General features: G+C 40.6%; 1 protein-coding gene across 1 annotated transcript in view; it reads right to left on the minus strand.

Moving 5' to 3' along the window:
* LOC136709612 (carbohydrate sulfotransferase 8-like) overlaps positions 1–18,582 on the minus strand; it is a 330,333-nt gene that overhangs the window by 139,034 nt on the left and 172,717 nt on the right. The window lies entirely within an intron of this gene.

Below are 18,582 nucleotides of genomic sequence, written 5' to 3' on the forward strand. Positions count from 1 at the left end.
ACCCCAGAGCTTAAGCCCCTAGAAACTTTTAATACAGCCTGAGTAGGCTGGCTGAATGGAGCCAGTCCTCCGGCACACTGGCATACAAGGTCACAGACAGTAGGAAGCTCAACCCTGTGCAGTCAATGAATGTAACAGAAGTTTGAAAACACTGCGGCCTCCAGTTCAATAAAATGATGGGAGTCCAGAAACAGAAATGTCTACAGTATTGCAATATAATGAGAGTCTCAAAAAACAGTGTCTACAGTTGAGGAAAATGAGGGAACTCTGGATTCATCAGTGTGTTTACTCAGGCAATTTGATGTAGGTCTGGAAACACTCTACAGTTTCTCTGTAGTCTGTAGTCTCTACAGTTGAGAAATGTAATTTAATATAATGTAATGTAATGTAAGTCTGTAAACTCTGGTTTCTACAACCAAAAACTACAACAATAGATGAAGAGGACTCAATACAACTTCACACTTACTGTTAACCTGTTTCGAAACTCAAGCTGAACTTTGGTTGCCATGGTTTAAATGATGCTAAACAATTGCTGAAGTGCACAGTGCAGTTTTACTGGCTTGTAGATACAATCCATTTTTGGCCGTTTAGTGCAAACTTTTTTGGCTGTTAATGTGTCAAACTCATCCAAAATCAAGACAGTTTTAGATATGCTTCTCCACTAATAATTATACACACTAATATCACACATGCAAATATATGTAAAATTTGACACAGAGAAAAATGATTTTCTTCTTCCATTTCTAGCAGAAATTACTATTTAGTTACCAAAAAGAATTGTACTATTGCACACTGGTGGAGATACCCCACTGCTGATTGCTGAATTCTTATTGGTAATGGCCACATTGCTTCACTCCTAATTCGCGTAAAGTTAAACTTCAACCAGAAGGCAAGGTTACACCACAAAATTATGCCCTGGCAAAACTCAGTTACTGGCAAATTGCCACAAATGCTTTTGAATTAAAGCAAATCTCTCTCGTGTAACGAAGCTCTGTGTCAGGGACTCGCGGAGGGCGGACTGACGGAGGTGGACGCACACGCTAAAACACAACAAACTTTTAATTAAACAAAACAGAACCATACAAAACAGACTACAAAAGAAAGGAAACATGATGACTGAAAAACAAATCAAGACAGAGGAAACGAAACGAAGAACAGCAGAGACAGACTAGACTTGGAAACGACACAAAACGACGACATGGAAAACAATGACGGAGAATCAGCGGCGACAGACAGACTTGATAACATGACAGACTTGACCAAAACAGTACAAGAACAAATGAACGACAAGAGGAAGTGATACAAGGGGACTTAAATACTAAACACAGACGAGACGCACCTGAGACAGATAATGAGAAGGCAGGGTAACAAATGAGACACAGACGAGGAGGCAGAACAAAGGCGGGACTAAGGCGGAGACATGGACAACAACAAACAGAGCCATGTGCTAAGAGAGCACATTGCAGGGAAAACAGACACAACAGGATGAGGGCGTGACAGATGCCCCCTTCTGAATGCGCAACTCCCGGGGCTCGTACACCTAGACCCCCCGGAGCTGGCGCAGGAGTGAGCACGGAAAACGAGACAGACCCAGACAAGACAACTAACCAACGGGTGACAAGACGGGAACAGACACAGGAAATGGAGCTGGGGACTTGACAGGACCGGATATAGGAGACTGGACTCGGGACAGGACAGGAGACTGACAAAGCGGGGCTACAGGAGAAGAGACTTGGGATAAGACAGAGGACAGAAACGGAGACAAGACAGAACTAGAGACAGAAAATTGGACAGGGGCATGTGACAAGACAGGGTGTTGAACATTGGGCAGCATACTGGACGGGGATCGAGACTGGACAGGCATAGACAATGGAGACAAGACTGGGGACAGAACGGGACTAGAGACAGAAGGCTGGACAGAAGAAGGTGACAGAACAGGGGACAGGACAGTGGACCGGAAGGGAGACAAGACAAGTGACTGAACACTGGATGGACATGAGGCAGGACAGGTGACGGGACTGTGTGCTGGGAATGGACAGGAGACTGGACTTGAGACAGGACAGAGGGTTGAAACAGGGACTGGACTGGATTAACAGGAAACAGGACTTGGCAGGGGAACAGGGACCAGGACGTTTACGGGGACAGGAACGAACACAGTGACAGGGACAGGAACAGAGACAAAAGCAGACAGAGGTACAGGGACCAGTACAGAGACAGGAACCAGGACAGGAACAGACAGAGGAACAAAAACAACTGGGGGATGACCAGGACTGGCAAATGTCTGTGGGGAAGTCTGAGGAACCAGCCTGGGCACAGTTCTGGGGATCGACCCCGAAGTCCTGGGGGCCGACCTACGGACACGACATGGAGCGGCGGGGGACGCCGCCTTCACTGGGACAGGAGCGGCGGGGGGAAGCCGCCTTCGCTGGGACAGGAGCGGCGGGGGGAAGCCTTCACGGAGACAGGAGCGGCCTGGGTGGCTGCCTTCACGGAGACAGGAGCGGCTGTGGAAGCCGCCTTCACAGGGACAGGAACGGCGGATGCCGCCTTCACGGAGACCTCCAGACGTGCCAAGAGGCTTGCAAGCTTCCCCTGGAGGTCAGGAGGGATTGCAGCGACATCCATGGAGGCAGGGGGCCCTGCCATGACGTCCACGGAGGTCCTGTACTGGAGTTCTTAAGGGTTTAGGGGGTCTGATAGGCGCACTCTTGAGGGATTTCTTCAACTATGGATCCCCCAGAGGTGCGCCCCTGTTAGCCTCACCTCTGTTGTCCTGAGGTTGGAGGCTAACAGCCCCTATCCTTAACCCCCCAAAAAAATTTCCCCGGACCTGAGGGGGTAATCCACCAGCGAGGGGGAGACTCCAGCACGCTTCTTTCGCTGGCTCCTTCGATTCATGCTGGAGTAGTCACTCTGTCCATAAGTCAACTCCTCCTGAAGGCGCTGAGCTACACTGGCGTGTATCTGCCGGAGCCGGCTACTCCATTTCACAGCCCTGTTAAACGGATTCTCTGTGCTAGCTGCGTCCTTTAAATGGTCGGTCATTCTTTCAGGGACTCGCGGAGGGCGGACTGACGGAGGTGGACACACGCTAAAACACAACAAAGTTTTAATTAAACAAAACAGAACCATACAAAACAGACTACAAAAGAAAGGAAACACGATGACTGAAAAACAAATCAAGACGGAGCAAACGAAACAAAGAACAGCAGAGACAGACTAGACTTGGAAACGACACAAAACGACGTCATGGAAAACAATGACGGAGAATCAGCGGCGACAGACAGACTTGATAACATGACAGACTTGATAACATGGACCGAAACAGTACAAGAACGAATGACAGACAAGAGGAAGTGATACAAGGGGACTTAAATATTAAACACAGACGAGACGCACCTGAGGCAGATAATGAGAGGGCAGGGTAACAAATGAGACACAGACGAGGAGGCGGAACAAAGGCGGGACTAAGGCGGAGACATGGACAACAACAAACAGAGCCATGTGCTAAGAGAGCACATGTCAGGGAAAACAGACACGACAGGATGAGGGCGTGACACTCTGTCTAGAGGAAAAATAGAGAAAACATTTTTACCAGCAAAATCTCTTTAATGTTTCCCAGCGTACCATTTCATCATCAGAGTTCTCACACCAGGAGCTCCGTGTGACCACACTTTATTGATCGTACCCATCATTCCAAACGCTATGAATGCCCTGCCTTTGCAAATGAGATTCCCTTTCCATGTGGTAATTGGTCAACAACACTTCCGACATTGATTTCTGTAGGCTGGAACTTTGTGGTGCTGTTTCAGATCAGGTGACCCACATTTGGCAAAATGTCCTACAGACCTAGTGCATAATTAACACACTTGAGAAGTCCTAGTTTTATAGTGTAAAAACATTATTAAACCAATATATTCATTTTCATCAAATTCCAACATAAATCATGGACAACAACACTTTCCTGTTGCATGGACATTGCTGGAAGTTGTTCCATGTTCCTGTGGTGCAGGCTTTACTCTTTCACAGGATTAGCCATGTAGGTTAGCAGGTGTAGATTAAAGCCGCTGTTTCTGCTGGAAGCTTCTTTGGTAGACAGCTATGAAGCTGACCCTTCAAAACCTCCCCCACTGTGAAACAGCAGGAGCAGGTTTAGTAGCAGCAACTTTCACTGTATGAAGCTCAATTAAAGTATAGAGCATCTGAGGTGTTCGAGGCCAAATGGACGAGATAGCCTTGGTTCCATTTCAGACTTGTCCAGCAACACAAGACAGATCAGAGTAAACAGCAAATTAGAATCTACGGCAGTTAATGTCAAATTCATTGTGTGCTGTATGATTTGTGCTATTATAAATCTTGCTTTGTAAATCCTTGCAAAACTGAGACTGAATTTTTAAACATTTCAGCTGGTCAGTTTCTCATGAAATATTTAATCACATAATACATATACAAGCTCAGAGGATGAGCTCTAGCACATTATTCCAACAAAACAAATTTCATACACTCACCCAGTTACACCTGTGTACAGTTTCACATATTCACACAGTTTCTTATTCACTCACACTTGTGTACATTTTCACACATTTACCCACTTACACTTACACACTTTGTGTGGAGAAGAGGATTTCTGAACATCCTAGGTTCAACTTGAATCATGTTTGTCTGACAAAAATCATTGCGGTTTGCATTGACACAACATATAGATTCATTTCTGGGAAGGTTCATGTCAGGCTACAGCATAGGTTACAAGCATAAGGTTTGTGTCAGCTCAGGACATATGTTTTGTCTACTGTGTAGGTTTGATGCAGAGGCATGAATTGGCCTTAAGCCATGACCCCAAAACCCTGGACCTGTATGGCAGCGACACTGTCAGCAGCAACACAGAGGGTGGAGTATCTGAAATTCTAGCTGCTAAAAGAACTGCTTATCGGTTCTAGACAAGACACTTTTTACTAGAAATGAAGGCTAGGGAAATTCTTAGGCCTATGTTAAAAATAGACAAGTGTTTATCTGGTCCACACTTTCTGCATCCCTTATTTTTCCCCGTCTCGCTTTTGTCTACCTCCCTGTCCACTCATATGCCAGCTCACTGTCCCTGGGTCCTGTTTCTTTCTTCCTTTTTTTGCTTCTGTGCCCAGGGCTGTTATTTCTTTCTTTTTCTCATTTCCGCCAGACTCTGTTCCAGAGGCCAGATGAGCGCTTCGAGTTGACTGACATGAAGTCACGTCTACCCAGTCAAAGAACCTGAGCCTGCTGAGAGACCAGCTTACAGATTTCTTTATTCAACACACTGCTCAGAGGCTAGTTTCGGGGGGTGTGGGGTGGGGAGGGGGACATTGTATAGCACTCATCTAGAAGCTGAGCTCAAGAACATTTGCTATGATCCAACTCTTTGTGCTTCATTCTCCAGACATCTAGACCAAAGAAAAATAAACCTAGATCAATATTCTTAATGTGGAGACCATCCTGTCACACCAAAGACATTTTATTCCTTTGCTAGTTTGGCATTTTCCCTTCACTTTTTCTCTCCCTGTCTTTACCCTGGCTTCCTCTTACACCATTATCTACTATAAAGCTCAAGAAGTAAAGATGCAATAGAGGCTCAGCCAAAGCTAATTTAGCACTGATACTATGTTCGGCTAGTGGGAAATCAGAATTACAGCACTGGAGATACATCTAATGGAGTTATGTTGCAAGATTCATTCAGGTTGGTGTAAAGCCAACCTGATAAGAATAGCATACATTTGATGATACAGTGGATGACAGAAAGAAAACACACATATTCACAACCTTCCAGTTAACTCTTTAAAATCGATTCCTTATGGTGGTCTTCTGGTGTATCTTTATATGTTTGACTGTAATTTGACTATGTTCCCAGAGCTTCAGAATATTAGGCATAAAAGGTCTCTAAAGTTCTCATAGGAAATTAAAAGAAAACTTCCAACATCATGGCCCTCTCCAGGGTGTGTTTCTGCCTTGCGTTCAATGATTCCAGAAAAGCTCTGGATCCATTGCAAGCCTGATCAAGTAGAACCAGGTACAGAATATGAATGAATGATTTATATGGTACAGCCTTATTCATACTCCCCACAAACAGAGGCGTTGTCTGGCCTGGGTTGTTTTAATAAGTCCCGGAAGTGAACGTGTTACATGTTTCACCCCAGCTCTATGGCACTAGAATGCAGGGCATCGTCTTAAAATTCTAACCTCAAAAATATGAAATAAAACAATTCCCATATGGTTTACAAACAGAACATGGCTTTTAGTGTCCAAATATGAGATGGTTGAAGTTGTTAAATGATTCCATGGCCTAATTTGCATAATTGCCCCTTTGTAATTGATGCTACAGAAAAGAGGAATAACATGGGAGAGACAAAAAAAACGAGTGTCACAGTTTTATTATTTTAGTATTATTTTAGTGTCATACTGAAGAAACCTTTACATCCAGCTCTTTAAGCCAGTGTGGGATCATGGGCATGCACGATTTATTTGGCTGTCATGTCAGAGTCTCCAAAGTCTTCAATAAAACCATAAAAAGTTGCTAGATTAGTCACTTGTCCCTTTTTTGCAAGCTCACTAAATATACATGTTAAATATAGTGACAAAATCGCTAAGTTGGCAACACTGGTGTTAAAGCAGGGCAAGCATTAGAAAGTACAGAGGACAGGGCAGAATTTGAGAGGTATAGAAAAACAATGCACAAGAAGTGCAAGTAATAATTATGTTAAATTAAATTAAATTGTTGTTTTTAGGTTTAGGACTTGTAAAATGATGCCTGATGCAATGGTTTATATTTTAGCACAATCATTTGTATTTAAAATAATGTTTCCAATTTTCCCAAGTTAACCATTTACAGTATCAGTTTTATAGGTGCTGGTCATAAAATTAGAATATCATAAAAAAGTTAATTTATTTTAGTAATTCCATTCAAAAAGTGAAACTTGGGATATATTTCAAGTGTTTATTTCTTTTAATTTGATGATTATAACTGATAACTAATGAAAACCCCAAATTCAGTATCTCAGAAAAATAGAATAATTTTCTAAAAGACCAATAATAAAAATGGATTTTTAGAAATACTGGCCAACTGAAAAGTTTGAACATGAAAAGTATGTGCATGTACAGCAATCAATACTTAGTTGGGACTCCTTTTGCCTGAATTAATGCAGCAATGTGGATTCCGTGCCTCTCCTCTCTTCCTCCAAACTCTGGGACCTTGATTTCCAAAGGAAATGCAAAATTTACTTTCATCAGAGAACATAACTTTGGACCACTCAGGAGCAGTCCATCCTTTTTGCAGATGAGATGCTTCTGATGCTGTCTCTTGTTCAAGAGTGGCTTGACACAAGGAATGCGACAGCTGAAATCCATGTCAATCATACGTCTGGAGGTTCTTGAAGCACTGACTCCAGTGCAGTCCAGTCTTTGTGAATCTCCCCCAAATTTTTGTATAGGTTTTGCTTCACAATCCTCTCCAGGGTGTGGGTATCCTTATTGCTTGTACACTTTTTTCTACTACATCTTTTCCTTCCCTTTGCCTTTCTATTAATGTACTTGGACACAGAGCTCTGTGAACAGCCAGCCTCTTTAGCAATGACCTTTTGTGTCTTGCCCTGCTTGTATAAGGTGTCAATGGTAGTCTTTTGGAAAACTGTCAAGTCAGCAGTCTTCCCCATGATTAAGTAGCCTACAGGTGTTTTGAGTTAATTAGCTGATTAGAGTGTGGCACCAGGTGTCTGCAATATTCAACCTTTTCACAATATTAGAAACTTTTCTAATTTTCTGAGATACTGAATTTAGGGTTTTAATTAGTTATTAATTATAATAAATAATTAAAAAAAATTACTTGAAATATATAAGTCGGTGTGCAATGAAAGAGTATAATATACAAGTTTCACATTTTAAATGGAAGGGCATTGTGGGGAAATGTGGTGAGAATTGGATGGACTGATTAAACTGACTGGAACTGGACGTATAAAATAAAAGAAACAGGTTAAGAGAGGGAATTGTATGAAGAAAAACAGAGGATATATGTGTAATTCTTAAAGAGTATTGTTGAAGCACAATAGTTACGCCCCTTATGACTAATAATCATTTATGTCCTATTAATTTGTTTCAGTGAGCATAAGTAAATTTAAACAGCAATAAACATTATTTATAAACAATGATGAATTTTTGCACACTTCATTCATTTGTAAGACTATTAAGTAAAAAAGTAAAAATTTCACATTATACAGGATAATTTAATATCTGTAAAAAAATCCTATTCGCAAGCCAGGGATCATTAGCCATCCATAGACCCCGCCCACAATATTAGTTTTATGTGTGTTCTCTCTCTCAGGAGCAAATCGTAATTGTAGTTGTTCCTAATAAAATACACAACTCAGTAAAATAATTTGTGGCTCTGAGAATTAAGCTCTCCACTGACTCCTTAACCAGTAAAAAAAAGCATGAATTTGAATGTTCTTAAAATGACACTGGGTGGTACAGCCAGTTTCACTGTATATCACTGTATTTTTTGTTATTTATTAATTTGCATGACTGGGATGTTACATATATTTGCCATTTATTCTTGTGACAAGAGTACATAGAAAATAAAAACATTTTAATTTCATCATGTATATAATGCTGGTTTTGGATACTGTAGAGTTTTCATGGCCACACAAAATCACAATATATGAAGGAATAAAACAGGATTATTTTTACTACAAAAAAATGGTGTTTAAGTGCAGAAACTAATGAAAGATCTAAACAGCTAGCGAAAACCCCCTTTGTCCACCAGTGTGCGCGTATCAGAGAGTTTTTGAGAGTGTATGGTTGTGTGTGTGTATGTGTCTGTGTGACATTGAGAAGTTTTTTACGTCTGAAATGACCTTTTTGTTATTACACACTTTTACTCTATAGTTTCAGTATAGAACAAAATAAAATGTGTTAGGTAACAGTACCATTCCAGATACAAATATCGATACTGTCATTATTTCAAATTTGAACAATACAAGCCTTTGGCTGAGTGTCATGACCGTATTACCGCTTTAACGTTCAGGTAAAGAGTATAATTTCAGGTCACTTTATAGGCCACATCTTCATAAAACATGTCCCTGTCTGGGTTTGCATGATCAAGAGATGTTTCAAAGCTTTCATGGACTGTCAGCATGCCTTAAGTCTCAGACTGAGCTCATGTGTGCTATTTTAATCCAAAACTTCAGTGAGGAACAAAGCCAAAGGGAAGAAGGAACACACCGAAGACCTTCCACAAAGCTGGGGACTTTCTCTTCAGGAATACAGTAATTGTGCTGATGCCTTCAAATGAACACGTCAAATTTTTTTTGGAAATGGTATCAGCCTCGAAGCCATGTGTGGTGTCTGGATGTATGCAGATTTTTCTAATGCACTCTTTGAGCAAAAGAGCCCTTCTAGAGGGAATAGAGGGAAATCTCCTATTTTTATTCCACTGAGGAGGGCCATGGAGCTTCATAGCTTCTAGCAGATTCAAAGCTCCTGATGTCAGACTCAACAGGCCTTGAAAATTCACCATTGTTCCCAATGGATTAAACTAACTACTGAAATATGGATATTTTCAGGAAAGGCTAACACTTTATCTCCAGCTCTAGACATCAAGCTGTTTTTTTTCAAGCCCTGATGTGGGAGAAACATCTAATCTCCTTTAGTCTGATCGGTCATCTCAAAGAAAAATACCTTCCGGATGCTGTGATTGGAGACGATTCTTCACTGCCGCCACTGGGAAAAAATCAAATCCTGGAGGAGTGGCTGGATTGCGGTTTGATTGGATGATGTTGGGGTGAGTGAAAGCCAAGATTAGTGTATGGAATTGGCCAGCTTGCTAAGTATCCACTCACCTCAAACCCTCATTTTATTCCTGAGAGGAGTGCTGTCAATTGCTTCTGCAAAAATAATAAATAAATAAATAAATAACTCACTTACCTGTTGAATGGGCAGGCAGTGGACATGGGAAGAAAATTGTTCACCAGTTCCAGAGAAAGTGAGAGTGAGAGAGGGGTGGGGTGGGGGAACGGAGAGAAACAAAGAGAAAGAAAGACTATTAGTATTCAGGAGAAACAACGTTTAGCATTATCCAAATTTCAGTGGTGGATGTACCTTGTTTTTCTCAAAATAACTGACAATTATAAAAATGTACACAACGTCCAGCCGGGAACTTTTGGATGCTAGGTAAGTGAGCATGTGTAGCTCAGTCCCAGGCTTTCAGAAACTGAGCTGAAGGCCTAAGGTATCAGATGAACTGCTAGTATTAATGGCCTGAAATGATAAAATACTGCCTTTAAATCACTTTTTTCTCCATATCTTCAATCCAGACTGAGGATCTTTAGCTAAAGAGACAGAAAAGTTATGTAGATTCACAGTGAGTTGACAGATATATATTTTGGGCTCAGGCTCACTTAGGCATATACTGTTCTCATTCAGAAAATACAGAAAAATCCCAAGTGTACAGACTGTTCAGGAAAAGAAAATAAACCCCCCAACGCCCTCAGGGTCCAAAGGCTATATACTAGACTTTGTTATACCTCTCTTTCTCTCTCTCTCTCTCTCTCTCTCTCTCTCTCTCTCTCTCTCGCGCTTTCTCTCACCCTCCCGCACATGCCCATAGGGACTGGATGCTTACCAAACCCAAGCAGCTCCATCCGCTGTGAGTATCAAAGCCTTGCTACAGGCTAAACACCCGCTATGCTAATGGCTAAAGAACAGGGAGCAAGTGGATCTAATCTGTTTACATCAAATATATCATTACTGCGTAATTTAGCTGTGAATACAGACACACAGTGCAGGTCACGATGAGCTATCATCCCTAGCTCTGTACACTGTTGCTTAAAATCTTGTATCTTCAAAATGGTATCTTAAAATGGATTTATAATATGGAAGGTAATGCAGAAGTCTACAAATCTGGACCATGGATCCAGGTTCCATAGCAGGATTTTAAATATGGCCAGTTGGAATGACACTATACCTGGCCAGTTAGGTACATCAGCAGATGCAACTATAGTGTCATTCTGGCCAGACAATTTTAAACCTGGCCTACAACTTAGATCCAAGGTCTGGACATGAAGACTTTTGAATGCACTGTTTTTCATCTTGTCCCCGAATATTATTGAACAATTGTATTATTGACCAAGTATTGACCAATGAAATGGCAAAATGATGTGTTAGTGCCGGAACTAACCATCAACAATTTTAATGTTGTCAAAGCTGCCATCATATCCCCACAGTGACACTTCCTGAAAATGCTGTAGCAGAGAAGAGACAAACTCCTTATTACTCCTCCACTGGAAGGTTCCAAAAACCTTTGGCCATGTAGTGAAAGTGAGTTAAGGGGTATCGACTTTTAATTCGTAGCTGGTCATTAATAAATCATAAATTCTTAATAAAATATAATTGTATTCATATTTCATTATGTTAGCCAAGCACCTTTGCTATTAATCAGCCGGATGTATTAAAGAGTAGCTAACCAGGAGAGAGGAGCTGAATAATTCAGCTCATATCACCTGCCATCTCCAGCTTGGCCAGTCCACCCTGGCTCAGCTCAGCTCAGCTCACTTAGGACAGCTCTTGGCTTTGAGCTGGCTCCTGCCTCTAATTAAGCCACTGCAACCAATCAGGGTCATGCACTGGATGGAGGATTTACATAATTAGAGGGGGAACATGGGAGAATTAAGAGAGAGAGAGAGCAAGAGTGTCATGTTGCGTAATGCTTTTCTCTAAGAGCAGAGATCCACTTTTGAATATTAATAACAGAGGGTAAGGAAAGTGATCGGTCCTCTGAGGTCACTTAAGCAAGCCCAGGCTCATTATTTATTGATCAGGTGTTGAACAGTGGGAGTAAATAATGGATATTTAACTGACAGCCCCTTCACTTTGATTTAGGAAGGGCGTTGTAAATGCTAAGCTCATACACCTGCATGCATTAAGGGATATCTTTGTATAATGCTGGATATATAAAAACACTCATTAAAGTCAGATTTCTTTACGGTGGAAGTGAATGGAACCAGACATTGTCATGTCTACAGTACAAATTCAGCCATTTTGTTTACTCTCTACAATATGCTATGAACTCACTGGTATGATAATGGTGGGATGACTGTGTTAAATCTGTTACAAGTTGGGCATGTCCACCAAAAATAAAACCCCTACTCATCCAACAGTTCCTCTGAAATGGAATGAGTAGGGGTTCAACAGTTCCTTCCTTCATTCCCCTCTGAAATGAAGAGGGGAAACAGAGAATGTACTCCTCCATTTTTGCTGCAGTAAGAACCTTTACTCTCCTGGGATAGATTATTCTATCATGGCTTTGGGTTTTTGATAGCATTCAGCCACATAACCAGTAAGGTCAAGTACTCCAATGCCAGTACTTTTGGTTAGAGCTCCATGCTTTGGGGTTTTTACACTCCTTGGCCTCAAGGATTGTAAACCATACTTGGTATGGGGAATGATGAGCTAATGTGCAGCTGCTCCAGGGACCTTAAAAACATTTAAAACCTTCAAACATCTATCACTGACATAGTGAACGATTCTGACTCAGCAATGGATTATGTAGAAACAGGAGAAACTGGGTGGACATGCCCTTTAAAAAAGGGTGTGTGTGTGTGTGTATGTGTGTGTGTGTATGTATGTGAACTCCTTTCTTAGTTGTCACTAAGAAAGGAGTGCACATACACACACACACGCGCACACACACACACACAGTCCAGGAGTGTGACAGTTGCCATGAAAACAGCGACATTAATCACACTTAATTGAAGCTAATCAGGAGTAATTGAGAAAGTAACTGTTATGAGTCAGGTAATATGATCAGATTATTAGGGATGATTACATTACTGCTGTGTGTGTGTGTGTGTGTGTGTGTGTGTGCCTTAATGAACACACCTCAAAGGAGATTCTCTCTGGATTTTCACCAGACCTGAGGAGCATCCTTCAAAACATCAACAACACACCCACAACAACAACAACAACTCCCCCAAATCACAGCTTTTTACTTTAAGGAAAGCGTGGCTGGACAATAGGATGCACTGGAGGCCTGTCCTCCCTGATATATATATATATATAGGGCAAGAATTTCAGTCTCTCGATGTGCAAAACTGAGACATACCCCAAGCGACTTGCAACTGTAATTACAGCAAAAGTTGGCACTACAAAGTATTAACGCAAGGGGGCCGAATAATTTTGCACGCCCCACTTTTCAGCTTTTTATTGGTAAAAAAATTTTGACACATCCAATAAATTTCATTCCAATTCATGATTGTGCCCCACTTGTTGTTGATTCTTCACAAAAAATTAAAATTTTATATCTTTATGTTTGAAGCCTGAATGTGGCAAAAGGTTGAAAAGTTCAAGGGGGCCGAATACTTTCGCAAGGCACTGTATTTCAGTTGTAAAATCCATAAAAGTTTATAGTTTAATTATTTTTTTTTACCATTTTTAATTTGATGGCAGCAACATGTTCCAAAATTAGACCAATTGCAATAGTTCTGAAAGTGCATTAATTAATTCATTCATTGTCTGTAACCGCTTATGCAGTTCAGGGTTGTGTTGGGTCCGGAGCCTACAGGCAATCACTGGGCGCAAAACAGGAACACACCCTGGAGGTGGCACCAGTCCTTCACAGGCATAACCACACACACACACACACACACACTCCAGGTCCCTGGAGCTGTATGACTGACACTACCTGCTGTGCCACCATGCCACCCATCTGTGCAGTGTTTTCTAATTCTTGCTTGATATTGATTTCAGCTGCTCAACTTATCTGTTTCAATGTTACTGTGTTTTCATAATGCATCAATTGTTTTCAACAGGTGACTGATGTGGTCTAGTTTGACACCTGTACTCTTACTATGGAGCCATGCTGTTGTAATCCAAGCAGAACATAGATTGGCCTTGTTGCTCCAGAACCTGCATATATCATTCTGCATTAACGGTGCCTTTACAGATGTGCAAGTCACTCATGCCATGTGCACCCCCTCACACCATCACTGCGACTGGCTTTTTAACTTTGTTTTTTAATAACAAGCCAGATAGTCTCTCTCTTCTTTAGCACAGAGAACATGGCATTAATGTTTTCCAAAAGGAATTGTTTTTTGGTTTCATTTTATTTTTTTCATCTTCATTTAAAATTTATTTAACCAGACAATCATTTAGAACAGCTACTCATTTACATTGGGAGCAACAGGAAATGTTTTCACTTTGAATATTGCCCAGTGAAGGTGGCAATATTTCTGGCTCCTTTTAACTTGTATTTGTGGATGTAGCAAATCTCTGTGTTCATAGAAAATAGTTTTGGATGTGTTTCTGAGCCTGTGCGATGATTTCCACTACAGAATCATATCTGTTTTTAATGCAGTGTCACCTAAGAACCCAAAGGTCACAGTCTGCCAATATTGATTTTGGGCCTTGTCCCCTGCCTTTATAGATATCTCTGAATTCTCTGAATGTTTAATGATATTATTATATTTTATATTATATGAGTAATAAAGGGTCTATTTGTCTCTCTGTCTGTCTATCATTCTAATATACAACGATATATGAAATTTTTATCTGGAGTTCACCTGGTGTTGGGTGTCTTGTCTATGTCTTGTCTGAAACCCATCAGAGAGGGGTTCCTACTCTTTGGCTTTTTATATCATCCGTATAAAGTCCGGAGCACCAGGGAAAATTCCCCGGGACTAACAAGGTATCATACATGTTTCCTAATGGCCACCGTAGTGCTGTGGCAGCTGGGTGACTGACATGGGTGGTGTTGGTTCTTCTTTTTGTTCTATTTCCTTTTTAATTAGTTTTTTTCTTGGTGAGGAGTTCATGGTAATGAAGGGAAATCTGCTTCTCACTGCTTTTCTTAATGGGAAATTATGGAGCGTGACTAAAGGGCCTCACTGTGCCGCCATGCGCAACGCTTTTGCCAATTACCCAAAACCAATACCCCTTGTTTTTTTTCCCATTTTTCTTTTTCTTCTATTTCTTCCAATCATTTTTATATACTCACAGAGGGAGGCAAAAAAAAGAGAAGCAGATCAGACACACTTGTGGCTTCACTGGCCGGGCTACAGAGCACTTACTGAACACCTCCGTCTAATGTCATGCTCATTAAAATGGAGATAGCACCATGAAGAGAAGACCTTAATCTATGACACAGAGAAAGAGAAAAGAAAAAAAACCTCTGTAAAGGAGCCAGGACATCATCCGTGAGAGGAAAACGATGAGAACGGACTCTGATTCGGAGGCAGGATTAAATCAGATGAGCTGCTTTTTGGCCCCAGGGAAAAGAGAGGAACGATTCCAGTTTGTGTTGCTCTTTATTTCCTCTTTTATTTTCTCTGATGCCTTTTTTGTTGTGTGAAGGAGTGGAGAGAAGGGGTCAGCACTGGGTGTCTGATATCAGAGCTTTTAGTCTGATCTAAAGAGACTGTTCTTTTTGCCATGAGAGCCAAATATCATTTAGGGCCACTGGAAAAGTGACCTCTCCCCAAGAAGCCATAATACTACTTATGATTATAGGAAGGACTATAGAGTGTTGTTAGGCAGTAGCATTAATTCTAGTGTTTCTTAAGGTGTTGCTAATGTAGATGCTAAGGTATTGGTTTTATGGCTGTAAATCCAGATTTATATATTTTCTGTAATGACAGAGTAGCAGTGGGTCCAGAATCTACCTAAAAAGCACCCAAATCAGGAACACACAGAGCATCAGTCCATCCCAATCCATCATACACTCACCCAGTCACTCACACACTCATTTCTGTAGACAATGTCACACAGCCAGTTCACCAAGTGGCAGCTGGTGTTCCACATTTCCAACAATCCCAAAACAGTTTACAGTAACACTTTCTATGGAAAAGCAGTCATTTTTAATGGACATAAAACAATAAAGAGACTAATACTTATCAAAAGGATAACAAATTGCAACCATAATGTGCTCAGATATAAAGTACATCATTTGTTTGTTTGCGTGTGTGTGTTTGTTCTTTGATAAGTAGTTTCTCCTCTAATATTGATTTTGAAGTAGAGAGTGATCATACTGAATGTTGAGGCTGCTGGAATTCTGTGCCCTGAGTAATCACCAGTGACTGTCACGTTTTTACTCCACCATGGACTGACTCTGTTGGGGTGATATTCTTTCCGACATATTTTATATATTACATCAAACCTTGCATTTATTACTTACTCACTTTTCAAATAAGTAGTTGAAAAGTAGTAGATGGTTGTGCAGAAATGATTATTTAATAAAGCTGAAAACTCCCATCACATTTCCACCATGGAGTGTGGGCCCTAGCCCTATTGACCCATGAACCTACCGATGTTAACCTACCATGTGTAAACTCATGGTCCCAAAAACTGGTGTTCTCCAGCAAGTGTTACAGGTGTTTTTAATAAAGTGCTCAGTGACTGGCTTTTTTGATAAATCTGTGCTATATTTGTGCTTATCTCCAATTAAAGCTCTAAATTGAGTATGAATCACACATAGATCGCCCCCTCTGCTCTCTGCTCACCCCAGTGCTCTGCACTGCTTGGAACCCTATGGGCTGCATTTGCCCAATGAAAACACACATCTCCCTAACAGAGCCAACTCCTCTTTAAAGCCCCCCTGAGCCAACAACAACAAAACATCCCTCTTTGTCTCTTTCTTTTTCTTACATCATTCATGCTGTATATATAATATCACCCCCCAATGTTTGTGGTACGTGGAGTGTGATGTATGTGTTGTAGCTGGAATGTGATATGTGTTGTAGGTGGAGTGTGTTGTGTTGTAGGTGAAGGATGTTGTGGGTTGTAGGTGGACTGTGTTTTATGTTGTAGATGGAGGGTGATGTGTGATAAAGTGGAGTGTGATGTGTGTTTTAAGTGCAATGTGTTTTGTAAAGTAGGTAGAGTGTGATTTGTTTTATAGGTGGAGTGTGTTTTGTATTATAGTTTGGGTTATTATGTGTGTTGTAGGTGGCATGTGATGTGTGCTGGGTGAGATTTGATCTTACAGAAGTGGTCATAGCTCGTCTGATCCAGTAATGGATCTCTGTCAGTGTGTGTTTAGGTGTGTATTGATCAACCCTGATGCCAGGAGAGGAACTAGAAGATGAAGATGATGGCTGTCACTGTGTTACAACAGATAACACAAGTGTGTGTGTGTGTGTGTGTGTGTGTATTGGTTTCACTCCTTTTTATTTTCCATTTTCTAGAGCAGCTATAAAACTCCCGCGTCTGCATAATTTCACATATTAACTTTATTCCATTTGTATTATTACATTTGTATTACAACTTCTGGATGTAGTTATTATACATTTATTCTTTATTAAATTTTTGTTAGTCATTTATTCTAGATATTCTTTTTTTTTCTTTTACAACTGGTAGTGTCGCTGTGTAGTCTTGCTATAACATAATGCTATTTGTTTGTAAATTCACATGAGGGTTTTGTAAATGTACACACAGGACCCTTGTCTGAATCTGGAATTATACATATACTGAGGATGTTTATCAATAAATATGTGCTGTTCTTAAATTCTGAGCACCATGTTTTGAGGCAAATTTCAGATTTCCAGACAGTGTGGATCTTTGTGGAAATTACTGCTGCAAATGTAATGCTGAGCAAATCCTACAGTTCCCACCATGCCAGTGGATTCTTATACTGATTATATATACTGAGTATATTTTGTAATTGGATTGGAAGGCAGTGCTAGAAATTTTGCTGTAATATTTAATTCATCTGATGTCTCATTTCGCTGAAATGATTGATCTAGACGCTCAGTTCCCATTGGGCTTGTACTCTACAGGCCTGGATTTAGCTAGAATTCACTCTAAGCAATGGATTAGATGTTTTCTATTACAAGATCTAACCCTGTTTATCCTCCACAGTGACTCAGCAATGCAGCAGATCTCTGTGACTCAAAAGCTGTGCACTGTGCAATCCTTCTGAAAAATGGAGAACAGTAAAGTAGAAGTCTGAGACAATAAACAAAATAGCCACTTACCCTTGAGACATGGACAGAGTTCTCTCATTCATTACATTCTATTAATAAGGTGGCCAAAAGGGTCAAAACATAACATTGTTGGGGAAGCAAACCGAAAATTAAAACATGGCATCATTTAAGGTTAAGGTAGAATGTGGTCAATTTTCAAAGTCATTAATTATATTTGTATATATGGATGTTCTTAAAAAGCTTCGAGGTATGAAGTGGAACAGTACCACTGGAAGCCTTGGTGGCAGCATAGCCGATAGTTTAAATGAAACATGACTACTGGTAAAATAACTAAATAAAATGTCCATCCACATTTTGGCAAAATATTTAATGGCATTTAACTTTTAGTTAATATTTAGTAAGCATTTAGTGTGTTGTTGTCATTTATCCATATCATAAAATACAAACCGGATTCCAAAAAAGTTGGGACACTAAACAAATTTTGAATAAAAACTGAATGCAATGATGTGGAGGTGCCAACATCTAATATTTTACTCAGAATAGAACACAAATCACAGATCAAAAGTTTAAACTGAGAGAATGTATCATTTTAAGGGAAAAATATGTTGTTGAAAAATTTCATGGCGTCAACAAATCCCCAAAAAGTTGGGAC

This window comes from Hoplias malabaricus, chromosome 11 (genome assembly GCF_029633855.1).
Source record: "Hoplias malabaricus isolate fHopMal1 chromosome 11, fHopMal1.hap1, whole genome shotgun sequence".
Lineage (NCBI taxonomy): Eukaryota > Metazoa > Chordata > Actinopteri > Characiformes > Erythrinidae > Hoplias > Hoplias malabaricus.